At 69.9% G+C, this 18,087-nt stretch overlaps 1 long non-coding RNA gene across 1 annotated transcript in view; it reads left to right on the top strand.

The window, feature by feature from the left end:
• Positions 1 to 18,087, top strand: part of LOC140425363 (uncharacterized) — a 184,916-nt gene that overhangs the window by 40,353 nt on the left and 126,476 nt on the right. The window contains exon 2 of the long non-coding RNA XR_011947842.1: positions 14,973 to 15,058. This is a non-coding gene — a long non-coding RNA (uncharacterized lncRNA). The remainder of the gene's footprint in view (positions 1 to 14,972; positions 15,059 to 18,087) is intronic.

Here is an 18,087-nt window from a genome sequence, read left to right on the forward strand (position 1 = left end):
CAGCCCATCCGCCCCGGACACAGCTCCCCCGTCCGCCCCAGACTCAGCTCCCCCGTCCGCCCCGGGCTCAGCTGCCCCGCCCACCCGTGCGCCCGGGACTCAGCTCCCCCGTCCGCCCGGACTCAGCTCCCCCGCCCGCCCGTTCGTCCCGGACTCAGCTCCCCCGCCCGCCCGTCCCCCCGGACTCAGCTCCCCCGCCCGCCCGTCCCCCCGGACTCAGCTCCCCCGCCCGTCCGTCCGCCCGGGACTCAGCTTCCCCGCCCGCCCGTCCGTCCCGGAGTCAGCTCCCCCGCCCGCCGGTCCGCCCCGGACTCAGCTGCTCCGCCAGCCCGTCCGCCCCGGTATCAGCTCAGCCGCCCGCCCGTCCGCCCCGGACTCAGCTCCCCCGCCACGCCCGTCCGCTCCGGACTCAGCTCCCCCGCCCACCCGTGCGCCCCGGACTCAGTTCCCCCGCCCGCCCATCCACCCCGGACTCCGCTCCCCCGCCAGCCCGTCCGCCCCGGACTCAGCTCCCCCTGCCTGCCCGTCCGCCCCGGACTCAGCTCCCCCGCCCGCCACTCCGCCCCAGTCTCAGCTCCCCCGCCCGTCGTCCGCCCGCCCTGGACTCAGCTCCCCCGCCCGCCCGTCCGCCCCGGACTCAGCTCGTCCGCCCGTCCGCCCCGGACTCAGCTCAGCCGCCCGCCCGTCTGCCCTAGTCTCATCTCCCCCCTCTGCCCCGGACTCAGCTCCCCCGCCCGCCCGTGAGGCCCGGACTCAGCTCCCCCGCCCGCCCGTCCGCCCCGGACTCAGCTCGCCCGCCCGTCCGCCCCGGACTCAGCTCAGCCGCCCGCCCGTCTGCCCTAGACTCATCTCCCCCCTCCGCCACGGACTCAGCTCCCCCGCCCGCCCGTGAGGCCCGGACTCAGCTCCCGCGCCCGCCAGTCCGCCCCAGACTCAGCTCCCCCGCCCGCCCGTTCGCTCCGGACTCAGCTCGCCCCTCCGCCCCGGACCTAGCTCGCGCGTCCGCCCCGGACTCAGCTCATCCGTCCGCCCCGGACTCAGCCCGCCCATCCGCCCCGGACTCAGGTCACCCGCCCGTGCGCCCCGGACTCAGCTCCCCCGCCCGCCCGTCCGTCCGCCCCGGACTCAGCTTCGTCGCCCATCCGTCCTTCCGGGACTCAGCTTCGTCGCCCGCCCGTCCGCCCCGGAGTCAGCTCCCCCACCCGCCCGCACGCACGCCACGGACTCAGCTCTCCCGCCCATCTGCCCTGCACTCAGTTCCCCCACCCGCTCGTCCACCCCAGACTCAGCTCCCCCGCCCGCCCGTCCGCCCCGGACTCAGCTCCCCCGCCCGCCCCGGACTCAGCACCCACACCCGCCCGTCCGCCACGGACTCAGCTCAGCCGCCCACCCCGTCCGCCCCGGACTCAGCTCCCCGCCCAACCGTGCGCCCCGGACTCAGCTCAGCCGTCCGCCCCGGACACAGCTCCCCCACCCGCCCGCCCGTCCCGGACTCAGCTCCCCCGTCCGCCCCGGACTCTGCTCCCCTGTCCGCCCGGACTCAGCTCCCATGTCCGCCCCAAACTGAGCTCCCCGTCAGCCCATCCGCCCCGGACACAGCTCCACCGTCCGCCCCAGACTCAGCTCCCCCGTCCGCCCCGGGCTCAGCTCCCCCGTCCGCCCCGGACTCAGCTCCCCCGTCCACCATCCGACCCGGACTCAGCTCGCCTGTCCGCCCCGGACTCAGCTCGCCCGTCCGCCCCGGACTCAGCTCGACTGTCCGCCCCGGACTCAGCCCGCCCGTCCGCCCCGGACTCAGCCCGCCCGTGCGCCCCGGACTCAGCTGCCCCGCCCGCCGGTCCGCCCCGGACTCAGCTGCTCCGCCCGCCCGTCCGCCCCGGTATCAGCTCAGCCGCCCGCCCGTCCGCCCCGGACTCAGCTCCCCCGCCACGCCCGTCCGCGCCGGACTCAGCTCCCCCGCCCACCCGTGCGCCCCGGACTCAGTTCCCCCGCCCGCCCGTCCACCCCGGACTCCGCTCCCCCGCCCGCCCGTCGGCCCCGGACTCAGCACCCCGCCAGCCCGTCCGCCTCGGACTCAGCTCCCCCTGCCTGCCCGTCCGCCCCGGACTCAGCTCCCCCGCCCGCCAGTCCGCCCCAATCTCAGCTCCCCCGCCCGTCGTCCGCCCGCCCCGGACTCAGCTCCCCCGCCCGCCCGTCCGCCCCGGACTCAGCTCGCCCGCCCGTCCGCCCCGGACTCAGCTCAGCCGCACGCCCGTCTGCCCTAGACTCATCTCCCCCCTCCGCCCCGGACTCAGCTCCCCCGCCCGCCCGTGAGGCCCGGACTCAGCTCCCGCGCCCGCCAGTCCGCCCCGGACTCAGATCCCCCGCCCGCCCGTTCGCCCCGGACTCAGCTCGCCCCTCCGCCCCGGACCTAGCTCGCGCGTCCGCCCCGGACTCAGCTCATCCGTCCGCCCCGGACTCAGCCCGCCCGTCCGCACCGGACTCAGCCCGCCCATCCGCCCCGGTCTCAGCTCACCCGCCCGCCCGTGCGCCCCGGACTCAGCTCCCCCGCCCGCCCGTCCGTCCGCCCCGGACTCAGCTTCGTCGCCCGTCCGTCCGCCCCGGACTCAGCTTCGTCGCCCGCCCGCACGCACGCCCCGGACTCAGCTCCCCCGCCCATCTGCCCTGCACTCAGTTCCCCCACCCGCCCGTCCACCCCAGACTCAGCTCCCCCGCCCGCCCGTCCGCCCCGGACTCAGCTCCCCTGCCCGCCCCGGACTCAGCACCCCCACCCGCCGGGCCGCCACGGACTCAGCTGCCCCGCCCGTGCGCCCCGGACTCAGCTCAGCCGCCCGCCCGTCCGCCCCGGACTCAGCTCCCCCACCCGCCCGCCCGTCCCGGACTCAGCTCCCCCGTCCGCCCCGGACTCAGCTCCCCTGTCCGCCCCGGACTCAGCTCCCCCGTCCGCCCCAAACTGAGCTCCCCGTCAGCCCAACCGCCCCGGACACAGCTCTCCAGTCCGCCCCAGACTCAGCTCCCCCGTCCGCCCCGGGCTCAGCTCCCCCGTCCGCCCCGGACTCAGCTCCCCCGTCCGCCCCGGACTCAGCTCCCCCGTCCGCCCCGGACTCAGCTCCCCCGTCCACCATCCGCCCCTGACTAAGCTCGCCCGTCCGCCCCGGACTCAGCTCCCCGGACTCCCATCCGCCCCTGACTCAGCCCGTCCGTCCGCCCCGGACTCAGCTCCCGGACTCCCATCCGCCCCTGACTCAGCTCGCCCGTCCGCCCCGGAGTCAGCTCGCCCGTCCGCCCCGGACTCAGCTCCCCCGGACTCAGCTCCCCCGCCCGCCCGTCCGCCCCGGACTCAGATCCCCCCTCCGCCCCGGACTCAGCTCCCCCGCACCGGACTCAGCTCCCCCGCCCGCCCGTGCGCCCCGGACTCAGCTCCCCGCCCGCCAGTCCGCCCCGAATCAGCTCCCCCGCCCACCCGTGCGCCCCCACCCACCCGTGCGCCCCGGACTCAGCTCCACCGCCCGCCCCGGACTCAGCTCCCCGCCCACCCGTGCGCCCCGGACTCAGCTTCCCCCGCCCGCCCGTCCGCCCCGGACTCAGCTCAGCCGCCCGCCCCGTCCGCCCCGGACTCAGCTCCCCCACCCGCCCGCCCGTCCCGGACTCAGCTCCCCCGTCCGCCCCGGACTCAGCTCCCCCGTCCGCCCCGGACTCAGCTCCCCCGTCCGCCCCAAACTGAGCTCCCCCGACAGCCCATCCGCCCCGGACACAGCTCCCCCGTCCGCTCGTCCGCCCCGGACTCAGCTCAGCCGCCCGCCCCGTCCGCCCCGGACCCAGCTCCCGCCCAACCGTGCGCCCCGGACTCAGCTCCCCCGCCCGCCCGTGCGCCCCGGACTCAGCTCCCCGCCCGCCAGTCCGCCCCGGACTCAGCTCCCCGCCCGCCAGTCCGCCCCGGACTCAGCTCCCCCGCCCGCCCGTTCACACCGGACTCAGCTCGCCCTCCACCCCGGACCTAGCTCGCACGTCCGCCCCGGACTCAGCTCACCGTCCGCCCCGGACGCAGACCGCCCGACCGCCCCGGACTCATCTCCCCCCTCCGCCCCGGTCTCAGCTCCCCCGCCCGCCCGTCCGCCCCAGACTCAGCTCCCCCGGCCGCCCCGGACTCAGCACCCCCACCCGCCCGTCCACCACGGACTCAGCTGCCCCGCTCGTCCGCCCCGGACTCAGCTCAGCCGCCCGCCCCTCCGCCCCGGACTCAGCTCCCCGCCCAACCGTGCGCCCCGGACTCAGCTCAGCCGCCCGCCCGTCCACCCCGGACTCAGCTCCCCCACCCGCCCGCCCGTCCCGGACTCAGCTCCCCCGTCCGCCCCGGACTCAGCTCCCCTGTCCGCCCCGGACTCAGCTCCCCCGTCCGCCCCAAACTGAGCTCCCCCGTCAGCCCATCCTCCCGGACACAGCTCCCCCCGTCCGCCCGTCCGCCCCAGACTCAGCTCCCCCGTCCGCCCCGGACTCAGCTCCCCCGTCCGCCCCGGACTCAGCTCCCCCGTCCGCCCCGGACTTCAGCTCCCCCGTCCACCCATCCGCCCCGGACTCAGCTCGCCCGTCCGCCACGGACTCAGCTCGCCCGTCCGCCCCGGACTCAGCTCGACCGTCCGCCCCGGACTCAGCTCGCCCGCCCGCCCCGGACTCAGCTCCCCCGGACTCCCATCCGCCCCTGACTCAGCCCGCCAGTCCGCCCCGGACCCAGCTCCCCCGCCCGCCCCGGACTCAGCACCCCACCCGCCCCGTCCGCCACGGACTCAGCTTCCCCGCCCGTCCGCCCCGGACTCAGCTCAGCCGCCTGCCCCGGACTCAGCTCCCCGCCCACCCGTGCGCCCTGGACTCAGCTTCCCCGCCCGCCTGTCCGCCCCGGACTCAGCTTCCCCGCCCACCCGTGCGCCCCGGACTCAGCTTCCCCGCCCGCCTGTCCGCCCCGGACTCAGCTTCCCCGCCCGCCCCTCCGCCCCGGACTCAGCTCGTCCGTCCGCCCCGGACTCAGCTCGCCCGGACTCCCATCCGCCGCGGACTCAGCTCGCTCGTCCGCCCCGGACTCAGCTCGCCCCTCCGCCCCGGACTCAGCTCGCTCGTCCGCCCCGGACTCAGCTCGCCTTTCCGCCCCGACTCAGCTCGCCTTTCCGCCCCGGACTCAGCTCGCTCGTCCGCCCCGGACTCAGCTCGCTCGTCCGCCCCGGACTCAGCTCGCCCGTCCGCCCCGGACTCAGCTCCCCGGACTCCCATCCGCCCTGACTCAGCTCGCCCGTCCGCCCGCGAGTCAGCTCGCCCGTGCGCCCCGGACTCAGCTCCCCGGACTCAGCTCCCCCGCCCGCCCGTCCGCCCCGGACTCAGATCCCCCCTCCGCCCCGGACACAGCTCCCCCGCACCGGACTCAGCTCCCCCGCCCGCCCGTGCGCCCCGGACTCAGCTCCCCGCCCGCCAGTCCGCCCCGAATCAGCTCCCCCGCCCACACCGTGCGCCCCCACCCACCCGTGCGCCCCGGACTCAGCTCCACCGCCCGCCCCGGACTCAGCTCCCCGCCCACCCGTGCGCCCCGGACTCAGCTTCCCCGCCCGCCCGTCCGCCCCGGACTCAGCTCAGCCGCCCGCCCGTCCGCCCCGGACTCAGCTCCCCACCCGCCCGCCCGTCCCAGACTCCGCTCCCCCGTCCGCCCCGGACTCAGCTCCCCCGTCCGCCCCGGACTCAGCTCCCCCGTCCGCCCCAAACTGAGCTCCCCCGACAGCCCATCCGCCCCGGACACAGCTCCCCCGTCCGCTTGTCCGCCCCAGATTCAGCTCCCCTCCGTCCGCCCCGGACTCAGCTCCCCCGTCCGCCCCGGACTCAGCTCGCCCGTCCGCCCTGGACTCAGCTCGCCCCGTCCGCCCCGGACTCATCTCCCCCCTCCGCCCCGGACTCAGCTCCCCCGCCCGCCCGTGAGGCCCGGACTCAGCTCCCGCGCACGCCAGTCCACCCCGGACTCAGCTCCCCCGCCCGCCCGTTCGCCCCCGGACTCAGCTCGCCCCCCTCCGCCCCGGACCTCGCTCGCGCGACCGCCCTGGACTCAGCTCGCCCGTCCGCCCCGGACTCATCTCCCCCCTCCGCCCCGGACTCAGCTCCCCCGCCCGCCCGTGAGACCCGGACTCAGCTCCCGCGCCCGCCAGTCCGCCCGGACTCAGCTCCCCCGCCCGCCCGTTCGCCCCGGACTCAGCTCGCCCCTCCGCCCCGGACCTAGCTCGCGCGTCCGCCCCGGACTCAGCTCATCCGTCCGCCCCGGACTCAGCCCGCCCATCCGCCCCGGACTCAGCTCACGCCGCCCGCCCGTGCGCCCCGGACTCAGCTCCACCGCCTGCCCGCCCCGGACTCAGCTTCGTCGCCCATCCGTCCTTCCGGGACTCAGCTTCGTCGCCCGCCCGTCCGCACCGGAGTCAGCTCCCCCACCCGCCCGCACGCACGCCCCGGACTCAGCTCCCCCGCCCATCTGCCCTGCACTCAGTTCCCCCACCCGCCCGTCCACCCCAGACTCAGCTCCCCCGCCCGCCCGTCCGCCCCGGACTCAGCTCCCCCGCCCGCCCGGACTCAGCACCCCATCCGCCCGTCCGCCCCGGACTCAGCTCAGCCGCCCGCCCGTCTGCCCTAGACTCATCTCCCCCCTCCGCCCCGGACTCAGCTCCCCCGCCCGCCCGTTCGCCCCGGACTCAGCTCCGCCCCTCCGCCCCGGACCTCGCTCGCAGCGTCCGCCCCGGAGTCAGCTCCCCCACCCGCCCGCACGCACGCCCCGGACTCAGCTCCCCCGCCCATCTGCCCTGCACTCAGTTCCCCCAATCGCCCGTCCACCCCCAGACCTCAGCTCCCCCGCCCGCCCGTCCGCCCCGGACTCAGCTCCCCCGCCGGCCCCGGACTCAGCACCCCCACCCGCCCGTCCGCCACGGACTCAGCTGCCCCGCCCGTCCGCCCCGGACTCAGCTCCCCGCCCAACCGTGCGCCCCGGACTCAGCTCAGCCGCCCGCCCGTCCGCCCCGGACTCAGCTCCCCCACCCGCCCGCCCGTCCCGGACTCAGCTCCCCCGTCCGCCCCGGACTCAGCTCCCCCGCGCACCCGTGCGCCCCGGACTCAGCTCCCCCACCCGTCCGCACGCCCAGGACTCAGCTCCCCCGCCCATCTGCCCTGCACTCAGTTCCCCCACCCGCCCGTCCACCCCAGACTCAGCTCCCCCGCCCGCCCGTCCGCCCCGGACTCAGCTCCCCCGCCCGCCCCGGACTCAGCACCCCCACCCGCCCGTCCGCCACGGACTCAGCTCCCCCGCCCGTCCGCCCCGGACTCAGCTCAGCCGCCCGTCCCCCGCCCCGGACTCAGCTCCCCTGTCCGCCGCGGACTCAGCTCCCCTGTCCGCCCCGGCCTCAGCTCCCCCGCCACGCCCCTCCGCCCCGGACTCAGCTCCCCCGCCCACCCGTGAGGCCCGGACTCAGCTCCTGCGCCCGACAGTCCGCCACGGACTCAGCTCCCCTGCCCGCCCGTTCGCCCCGGACTCAGCTCGCCCGTCCGCCCCGGACTCAGCTCAGCCGCCCGCCCGTCCGCCCCGGACTCAACTCCCCGCCCACCCGTGCGCCCCGGACTCAGCTTCCCCGCCCGCCCGTCCGCCCCGGACTCAGCTCCCCCGCCCGCCCGTTCGCCCCGGACTCAGCTCGCCCCTCCGCCCCGGACCTAGCTCGCGCGTCCGCCCCGGACTCAGCTCATCCGTCCGCCCCGGACTCAGCCCGCCCGTCCGCACCGGACTCAGCCCGCCCATCCGCCCCGGACTCAGCTCATCCGTCCGCCCCGGACTCAGCCCGCCCGTCCGCACCGGACTCAGCTCACCCGCCCGCCGGTGCGCCCCGGACTCAGCTCCCCCGCCCGCCCGTCCGTCCGCCCCGGACTCAGCTTCGTCGCCCATCCGTCCTTCCGGGACTCAGCTTCGTCGCCCGCCCGTCCGCCCCGGAGTCAGCTCCCCCATCCGCCCGCACGCACGCCCCGGACTCAGCTCCCCCACCCATCTGCCCTGCACTCAGTTCCCCCACCCGCCCGTCCATCCCAGACTCAGCTGCCCCACCCGCCCGTCCGCCACGGACCCAGCTGCCCCGCCCGTCCGCCCCGGACTCAGCTCAGCCGTCCGCCCCGGACTCAGCTCCCCGCCCAACCGTGCGCCCCGGACTCAGCTCAGCCGCCCGCCCGTCCGCCCCGGACTCAGCTCCCCCACCCGCCCGCCCGTCCCGGACTCAGCTCCCCCGTCCGCCCCGGACTCAGCTCCCCTGTCCGCCCCGGACTCAGCTCCCCTGTCCGCCCCGGACTCAGCTCCCCCGCCACGCCCGTCCGCGCCGGACTCAGCTCCCCCGCCCGCCCGTCCGCCCCGGACTCAGCTCCCCCGCCCGCCCCGGACTCAGCTTCCCCGCCCGCCTGTCCGCCCCGGAGTCAGCTCAGCCGCCCGCCCGTCCGCCCCGGACTCAGCTCCCCGCCCACCCGTGCGCCCCGGACTCAGCTTCCCCGTCCACCCCGGACTCAGCTTCCCCGCCCGCCTGTCCGCCCCGGAGTCAGCTCCCCCACCCGCCCGCCCGCCGTGGACTCATCTCCGCCCGGGACACAGCTCCGCCGCCCGCCCGTGCGCCCCGGACTCAGCTCCCCCGCCCGTCGGTCCGCCCCGGACTCAGTTCCCCCGACCGCCGGTCCGCCCCCGACTCAGCTGCCCCGCCCACCCGTGCGCCCCGGACTCAGTTCCCCCGCCCGCCCATCCACCCCGGACTCCGCTCCCCCGCCAGCCCGTCCGCCCCGGACTCAGCTCCCCATGCCTGCCCGTCCGCCCCGGACTCAGCTCCCCCGCCCGCCAGTCCGCCGCAGTCTCAGCTCCCCCGCCCGTCGTCCGCCCGCCCCGGACTCAGCTCCCCCGCCCGCCCGTCCGCCCCGGACTCAGTTCACCCGCCCGTCCGCCCCGGACTCAGCTCAGCCGCCCGCCCGTCTGCCCTAGACTCATCTCCCCCCTCTGCCCCGGACTCAGCTCCCCCGCCCGCCCGTGAGGCCCGGACTCAGCTCCCCCGCCCGCCCGTCCGCCCCGGACTCAGCTCAGCCGCCTGCCCGTCTGCCCTAGACTCATCTCCCCCCTAAGCCACGGACTCAGCTCCCCCGCCCGCCCGTGAGGCCCGGACTCAGCTCCCCCTCCCGCCCGTCCGCCCCGGACTCAGCTCGCCCGCCCCGTCCGCCCTGGACTCAGCTCAGCCGCCCGCCCTAGACTCATCTCCCCCCTCCGCCCCGGACTCAGCTCCCCCGCCCGCCCGTGAGGCCCGGACTCAGCTCCCCCGCCCGCCCGTTCGCCCCGGACTCAGCTCGCCCCTCCGCCCCGGACCTAGCTCGCGCGTCCGCCCCGGACTCAGCTCCCCCGCCCACCCGTGCGCCCGGGACTCAGCTCCCCCGCCCGCCCGTTCGTCCCGGACTCAGCTCCCCCGCCCGCCCCGTCCGCCCCAGACTCAGCTCCCCCGCCCCGCCCGTCCCCCCGGACTCAGCTCCCCCGCCCGCCCGTCCCCCCGGACTCAGCTCCCCCGCCCGTCCGTCCGCCCGGGACTCAGCTTCCCCGCCCGCCCATCCGTCCCGGAGTCAGCTCCCCCACCCGCCCGCCCGCCCCGGACTCAGCTCGCCCGTCCGCCCCCGGACTCAGCCCGCCCGTCCGCCCCGGACTCAGCCCACCCGTGCGCCGGTCCGCCCCCCGACTCAGCTCCCCCGCCCGCCGGTCCGCCCCCCGACTCAGCTGCCCCGCCCGCCCGTCCGCCCCGGACTCAGCTCAGCTCCCCCGCCCGCCCGACCGCCCCGGACTCAGCTCCCCCGCCCACCCGTGCGCCCGGGACTCAGCTCCCCTGACCGCCCGTCCGCCCGGACTCAGCTCCCCCGCCCGCCCGTTCGTCCCGGACTCAGCTCCCCCGCCCGCCCGTCCGCCCCGGACTCAGCTCCCCCGCCCGCCCGTCCCCCCGGACTCAGCTCCCCCGCCCGTCCGTCCGCCCGGACTCAGCTCCCCCGGACTCAGCTCCCCCGCCCGCCCCGGACTCAGATCCCCCCTCTGCCTCGGACTCAGCTCCCCCGCCCCGGACTCAGCTCCCCCGCCCGCACCGTGCGCCCCGGACTCAGCTCCCCGCCCGCCAGTCCGCCCCGAATCAGCTCCCCCGCCCACCCGTGCGCCCCCACCCACCCGTGTGCCCCGGACTCAGCTCCACCGCCCGCCCCGGACTCAGCTCCCCGCCCGCCCCGGACTCAGCTCCCCGCCCACCCGTGCGCCCCGGACTCAGCTCAGCCGCCCGCCCCGTCCGCCCCGGACTCAGCTCCCCCACCCGCCCGCCCGTCCCGGACTCAGCTCCCCCGTCCGCCCCGGACTCAGCTCCCCCGTCCGCCCCAAACTGAGCTCCCCCGACAGCCCATCCGCCCCGGACACAGCTCCCCCGTCCGCTTGTCCGCCCCAGATTCAGCTCCCCCGTCCGCCCCGGACTCAGCTCCCCCCGTCCGCCCCGGACTCAGCTCGCCCGTCCGCCCCGGACTCAGCTCGCCCGTCCGCCCCGGACTCATCTCCCCCCTCCGCCCCGGACTCAGCTCCCCCGCCCGCCCGTGAGGCCCGGACTCAGCTCCCGCGCCCGCCAGTCCGCCCCGGACTCAGCTCCCCCGCCCGCCCGTTCGCCCCGGACTCAGCTCGCCCCTCCGCCCCGGACCACGCTCGCGCGTCCGCCCTGGACTCAGCTCCCCCACCCGCCCGCCCGTCCCGGACTCAGCTCCCCCGTCCGCCCCGGACTCAGCTCCCCCGCCCGCCGGTCCGCCCCGGACTCAGCTGCTCCGCCCGCCCGTCCGCCCCGGTATCAGCTCAGCCGCCCGCCCGTCCGCCCCGGACTCAGCTCAGCCGCCCGCCCGTCCACCCCGGACTCAGCTCCCCCACCCGCCCGCCCGTCCCGGACTCAGCTCCCCCGTCCGACCCGGACTCAGCTCCCCCGTCCGCCCCAAACTGAGCTCCCCTGTCAGCCCATCCGCCCCGGACACAGCTCCCCCGTCCGCCCCGGACTCAGCTCCCCCGTCCGCCCCGGACTCAGCTTGACCGTCCGCCCCGGACTCAGCTCGACCGTCCGCCCCGGACTCAGCTCGCCTGTCCGCCCCGGACTCAGCTCGCCCGTCCGCCCCGGACTCATCTCCCCCCTGCGCCCCGGACTCAGCTCCCCCGCCCGCCCGTGAGGCCCGGGCTCAGCTCCCGCGCCCGCCAGTCTGCCCCGGACTCAGCTCCCCCACCCGCCCGTCCGCCCCGGACTCAGCTCCCCCGGACTTCCATCCGCCCCTGACTCAGCCCGCCCGTCCGCCCCGGACCCAGCTCCCCCGCCCGCCCCGGACTCAGCACCCCCACCCGCCCGTCCGCCACGGACTCAGCTTCCCCGCCCGTCCGTCCCGGACTCAGCTCAGCCGCCCGCCCGTTCGTCCCGGACTCAGCTCCCCCGCCCGCCCTTCCGCCCCGGACTCAGCTCGCCCGCCCGCCCGCCCCGGACTCAGCTCAGCTGCCCGCCCGTCTGCCCTAGTCTCATCTCCCCCCTCTGCCCCGGACTCAGCTCCCCCGCCCCGCCCGTGAGGCCCGGACTCAGCTCCCCCGCCCGCCCGTCCGCCCCGGACTCAGCTCGCCCGCCCGTCCGCCCCGGACTCAGCTCAGCCGCCCGCCCGTCTGCCCTAGACTCACCTCCCCCCTCCGCCACGGACTCAGCTCCCCCGCCCGCCCGTGAGGCGCGGACTCAGCTCCCCCGCCCGCCCGTCCGCCCCGGACTCAGCTCGCCGGCCCGTCCGCCCTGGACTCAGCTCAGCCGCCCGCCCGTCTGCCCTAGACTCATCTCCCCCCTCCGCCCCGGACTCAGCTCCCCCGCCCGCCCGTGAGGCCCGGACTCAGCTCCCGCGCCCGCCAGTCCGCCCCAGACTCAGCTCCCCCGCCCGCCCGTTCGCCCCGGACTCAGCTCGCCCCTCCGCCCCGGACCTAGCTCGCGCGTCCGCCCCGGACTCAGCTCATCCGTCCGCCCCGGACTCAGCCCGCCCATCCGCCCCGGACTCAGTGCACCCGCCCGCCCGTGCGCCCCAGACTCAGCTCCCCCGCCCCGCCCGTGAGGCCCGGACTCAGCTCCCCCGCCCGCCCGTCCGCCCCGGACTCAGCTCGCCCGCCCGTCCGCCCCGGACTCAGCTCAGCCGCCTGCCCGTCTGCCCTAGACTCATCTCCCCCCTAAGCCACGGACTCAGCTCTCCCGCCCGCCCGTGAGGCCCGGACTCAGCTCCCCCTCCCGCCCGTCCGCCCCGGACTCAGCTCGCCCGCCCGTCCGCCCTGGACTCAGCTCAGCCGCCCGCCCTAGACTCATCTCCCCCCCTCCGCCCCGGACTCAGCTCCCCCGCCCGCCCGTGAGGCCCGGACTCAGCTCCCCCGCCCGCCCGTTCGCCCCGGACTCAGCTCGCCCCTCCGCCCCGGACCTAGCTCGCGCGTCCGCCCCGGACTCAGCTCCCCCGCCCACCCGTGCGCCCGGGACTCAGCTCCCCCGCTCGCCCGTTCGTCCCGGACTCAGCTCCCCCGCCCGCCCGTCCGCCCCAGACTCAGCTCCCCCGCCCGCCCGTCCCCCCGGACTCAGCTCCCCCGCCCGCCCGTCCCCCCGGACTCAGCTCCCCCGCCCGTCCGTCCGCTGGGGACTCAGCTTCCCCGCCCGCCCATCCGTCCCGGAGTCAGCTCCCCCACCCGCCCGCCCGCCCCGGACTCAGCTCGCCCGTCCGCCCCGGACTCAGCCCGCCCGTCCGCCCCGGACTCAGCCCACCCGTGCGCCGGTCCGCCCCCGACTCAGCTCCCCCGCCCGCCCGTCCGCCCCCGACTCAGCTCAGCTCCCCCGCCCGCCCGTCCGCCCCGGACTCAGCTCCCCCGCCCACCCGTGCGCCCGGGACTCAGCTCCCCTGACCGCCCGTCCGCCCAGACTCAGCTCCCCCGCCCGCCCGTTCGTCCCGGACTCAGCTCCCCCGCCCGCCCGTCCGCCCCGGACTCAGCTCCCCCGCCCGCCCGTCCCCCCTGACTCAGCTCCCCCGCCCGTCCGTCCGCCCGGACTCAGCTCCCCCGGACTCAGCTCCCCCGCCCGCCCCGGTCAAATGTGGCCTTGCTGTCAAGGGCAGCACTCTCACCTCACCTCCGAAGTTCAACTCCTTTTTTTTCCATGTTTAAACCAAGGCTGTAATGAGGTCAGGAGCTGAGTGACCCTGATGGAACGAAAACTGAACATTAGTGAACCGATTATTGATAATCAAATGCCGCTTGATCACATTGTTGATGAACCATTCCATCACTTAACTGATGATAGAGATTTAATTGATGGGGCAATAATTGAGTTGGATTTGTCCTGCTTTTTGTGTAAAGGACATTGCTGGGTAAATGCCAGTGTTATAGCTGTACTTGAAAAGCTTGGCTAGGGACATACTAAGTTCTGGAGCACGAGTCTTCAGTACTATTGCCAGAATATTATCCAGGCCCAGAGTCTTTGCAGTATCCAATGCCTTCAGCCATTTTTGATATCACATGAGCGAATCAAATTGGCTGCACCATCTGTGATGTTGAGGACCTCTGGAGGAGGCCGAGATGGATAATCCACTCAACACCTCTAGCTGAAGATTGTTGCAAATGCCTCAACCTTGCTTTTGAGATGATGTGCTGGGCTCCCCCATCATCTAGGATGGGCCCCAACACCAAGTCCACAAAGTGTAGAGCATGATCGGAAATAGCTATTGCCTCATCCCAGAAAGGAGAGACCTACCCACCACAAAGAAAGTCAATTTGAGAGTAGACCTGATGGACGTGAGAGATAAAAGAAACGTCCTTCTCACTCAGATGTAAAAATCTCCACGGTTTTGGGCCTTAAGTTTTTATCTTGTTTGCTAGTAAGGAATTTTCCCAGGAATCCTGGAGAGTTATTGGACAGTAAAACTGATAAGATTTTTCTGTAATGTTTCTTGAATATTTCTTTATCGGATATGAAACAATTAAAAATAGAAGAAAAATGGTTGTGTGGATGACAGTTGAGCATTATCCAATTGTAATAAGTTTTTTTGCTTTCCAATTGACATAGGAAGCAGTATTGTTGTGTTGACTGATGAATCTCTGCAGGGTCATGAATTATAGAATTTACAGTGCAGAAGGATGCCATTCAGCCCATCGAGTCTGCACCGGCCCTTGGAAAGAGCACCCTGCCCAAGCCTACACCTCCATTCTATCCCTGTAACCCAGGAAACTCACCCAACCTTTTTTATTGGACACAAAGGGCAATTTGGCATGAGCACTCCACCTGACCTGCGCATCTTTGGACTGTGTGAGGAAACCCTCGCAGACACAGAGGAACATGCAGACTCTGCACAGACAGTGACCCAAGCCGGGAATCGAACCCGGGTCCCTGGAGCTGTGAAGCAACAGTGCTAACCACTGTGCTAACGTGTGGGCAAGCATGTGAAAAGGCTCCAGGAATACACAAACACCTTGCGTTTATGTGGGGCCTTGAGTGAGGAGAGAGAGAGAGGTAGCAAGGCTTAAGAGGTTTAAAAAGGAAATTGAAAATCTTAGAGCCTAGGCAACTGAAAGCATGGCCACTGACCTTGCTGGGGCAATGGAAATCAAGGGTGCATTCGAGACCAGAATTGGAGAACAGTGGGAATTTAGAAAAGATGTTGGGATGAAGCGATAGGAAAGAGGATGACCATGGGAGAATTTTAACACAAGAATGCGAATTAGCTTGCTAGATTCTTTGTACAGAATTCAGTAAGTTTCCTTTCAGACTTTATAATATTCTCCAAATTGTAAACCCTAGGATCTGAAATGTTACTATGTTCATGGTAGAGATTTTCAATGTGTCATAGAATTTGGTTACATAATTTCTATATACTGTTTAACACAAGTGTTTTATTTTAATTTCTAGAGTGCATCATGAATAAAGTGGAGGGCAAGCTTGAGCAGATGATACCATGAAGAAAAGCTCACAGGTCCTCTATCACCAACTATCGAGTAAGAATTATGTACATTATTGACTTTGCATGAAGCACAGGAATTGTTTGCAATGTAGATGACTTATATACCAAATCAAAATTTTGGTTATTAGATGTAGAAACAAGTTAACAGGATAAAAAGAAATTGAAAAAGAATTTGCTTTTAAAAAAAAGCAAGAAGGTAAGAGCCCATGGGATTCAGGACAATTTGGCAAATTAAATCCAAAAGTGGCTCAATAACGGGAGGCAGAGGGTGATGGTTGAAGGTTGGTTTTGTGACTAGAAGCTTGTGCCCAATAATGTCTTGCATGGAATGGTGCTGGGTCCCTTTCTGTTTGTGGTGTACATTAATGATCTAGACTTGAATGTAGGGGCTATGATCAATAGGTTTGCAGATAACATGAAAATTGGTGATGTAGTAAATAGTGAGGAGGAAAGCCTTAGATTACAGGGCAATATAGTCGAGCTGGTCAGAGAGGCAAAACAGTGGTAAATGGAAGTTAGTGTGAGGTATTGCATTTTGGGATGACTAACCAAAGCAGGGGGGTTATGATGGGGTTGTATAAAGCACTTGTTAGGCCATAGTTCAAGTACTGTGCAGTTCTGGTCGTCGCACTACAGAAAGAATGTAATTGCAGTTGAGAGGATGCAGAGGAGATATCGTCTGGGTTGGAGCGTTTCGGCTATGAAGAGAGTCTGGTTCGGCTGAGGTTGTTTTCCTTCGAGCGGACTTGAGTGAGGTGTACAAAATTGAGGGACATAGATAGGGTAGATGGGAAGAAACCTTTCCCTTTAGTAGAGGTGTCAACAACCAGACAGCATAGATTTAAGGTAAGGGGCAAGAGACTTGGACGGGAAAAAAAACTTTTTGACCCAGAGGGTGGTGGGAATCTGGAACTCTCTACCTTAAAGGGTGGTAGAGGTGGAACACTCACAACGTTTAAGAAGCATTTAGATAAGCATTTGAAATGCCATAGCATGCAAGCCTATGGACCACGTGCTGGAAAATGCAATTAGAATAGATAGGTGCTTGATGACTTGCTTGATAACCGTAAGACATAGGGGCAGAATTAGGCCACTCGGCCCATGTATGATGTCATTGCTATTACTGAGACTTGGTTGAGGGAAAGGCATGATTGGCAACTAAATATCCCAGGAGATCGATGCTTCAGGCAGGTTAGAGAGGGAGGTAAAAGCGGTGGAGGAGTTGCATTACTGGTCAGAGAGGATATCACAGCTGTGCCGAAGGAGGGCACTATGGAGGAATGGAGCAGTGAGGCGATATGGGCAGAGCTCAGAAATAGGAAGGGTGCGGTAACAATGTTGAGGCTGTACTACAGACCGCCCAACAGCGAGCGTGAGATAGAGGTACAAATATGAAAACAGATTATGGAAAGATGTAGGAGCAACAGGGTAGTGGTGATAGGAGATTTTAATTTTCCCAACATTGACTTGGATACACTTAGTGTCAGAGGTCTAGATGGAGCAGAATTTGTAAGGAGCATCCAGGAGGGTTTTCTAGAGCAGTATGTAAATAGTCCAACTCGGGAAGGGGCCATACTGGACCTGCTGTTGGGGAATGAGCCCGGCCAGGTGGTTGAAGTTTCAGTTGGGGATTACTTCGGGAATAGTGATCACAATTCTGTAAGTTTTAGAATACTCAGACTTCCGGTTAGCACATTTCGGCAGCTCCCGCTATAACGGACTTTTGGGCTCTCCGGAGGAGCCCCAATGGAAATTTTTTGATTGAATCCCGTGTGGGAAGGTTACGTCGCATGGCGGGGATTAGCGGTGGAGCGACGGAGAAAGAGGCTTTGGAGCAGCGGCAAAAACGAGGGGGAAAAATCAAGATGGCGGAGGACGGAGATCAAGCAGCATGGGGGCCGCACCAGCAGGAGTTCCTCAGGCGCTGCGTGGAGGAGCTTAAAAAGGAGGTGCTGGCACCAATGCTGTTGGCGATCGAGGGGCTGAAGGAGACCCAGAAGGCCCAGGCGGTGGAGCTCCGTGAGGTGAGGGATAAAACTAATGAGAACGAGGACGAGATCCTGGGCCTGGCGGTAAAGATGGAAGCGCACGAGGCGGTGCACAAGAGGTGGGCCGAGAGACTCGAGGTCCTGGAGAACAGGTCGAGGAGGAAGAATCTCCGGATTCTGGGTCTCCCCGAAGGAGTGGAGGGGGCTGATGCCGGGGCATATGTGAGCACGATGCTCCATTCGCTGATGGGTGCGGAGGTTTCCCCGAGCCCCCTGGAGCTAGAAGGGGCTCACCGGGTCCTGGCGAGGAGACCCAAGGCTGTTGAGTCGCCAAGGACGATAATGGTGAGGTTCCATCGCTTCGCGGACAAAGAGAGTGTCCTGAGATGGGCCAAGAAGGTGCGGAGCAGTAGATGGGAGACTGGAGTGCGGAGGTGGCAAAGAGGAGAGCGGGCTTCAACCGGGCCAAGGCGGTGCTGCATAAAAAAAGATTGAGATTCGGAATGCTGCAACCTTCGCGACTGTGGGCCACTTATCAGGACCGACACCACTATTTCGAAACGCCAGAAGAGGCTTGGACCTTTATCCAAACCGAAAAATTGGACTTGAACTGAGGGGCTGTGGTTGTGGGGGAGATGTTGACTGTATACAGGGTTGTAAATATGGGTAAAGAATGTTTCACGGGTGGGATGATGGATGGGGATGGGGGAAGAGTTCTTTTTTCTTTTGATGAGATAGTGGGGAATGTGGGCGTCGGTGCTGGAGGGAGGTGAGACTCGGGGATGGGGGAACTGGGATAAGGCCGCAACAGGAGCTGCGCCACAGGGGGCGGGGCTGGCTTTTTCCCACGCTAGGGAGGGGGGGGATGGAGGAACGTAAGGAGGAGGAGAGATTCCCACACGGGCGAGATCAACTGGAAGGCGGGGGAAGCCGGGGTCAGCAGAAGTCAACTGACTCACGGAAGTAGTATGGGGGGAGCAAAAGAGCTAGATGCGGATCTAGCGGGGAGGGAAGGGGAGAGAGGGGGGGACAATAGGGTTGCTGCTGCACTGGCCGAGGGGGAACTGAAAATGGA

This window comes from Scyliorhinus torazame, chromosome 6 (genome assembly GCF_047496885.1).
Source record: "Scyliorhinus torazame isolate Kashiwa2021f chromosome 6, sScyTor2.1, whole genome shotgun sequence".
In the NCBI taxonomy this organism is placed as follows: Eukaryota; Metazoa; Chordata; class Chondrichthyes; order Carcharhiniformes; family Scyliorhinidae; genus Scyliorhinus; species Scyliorhinus torazame.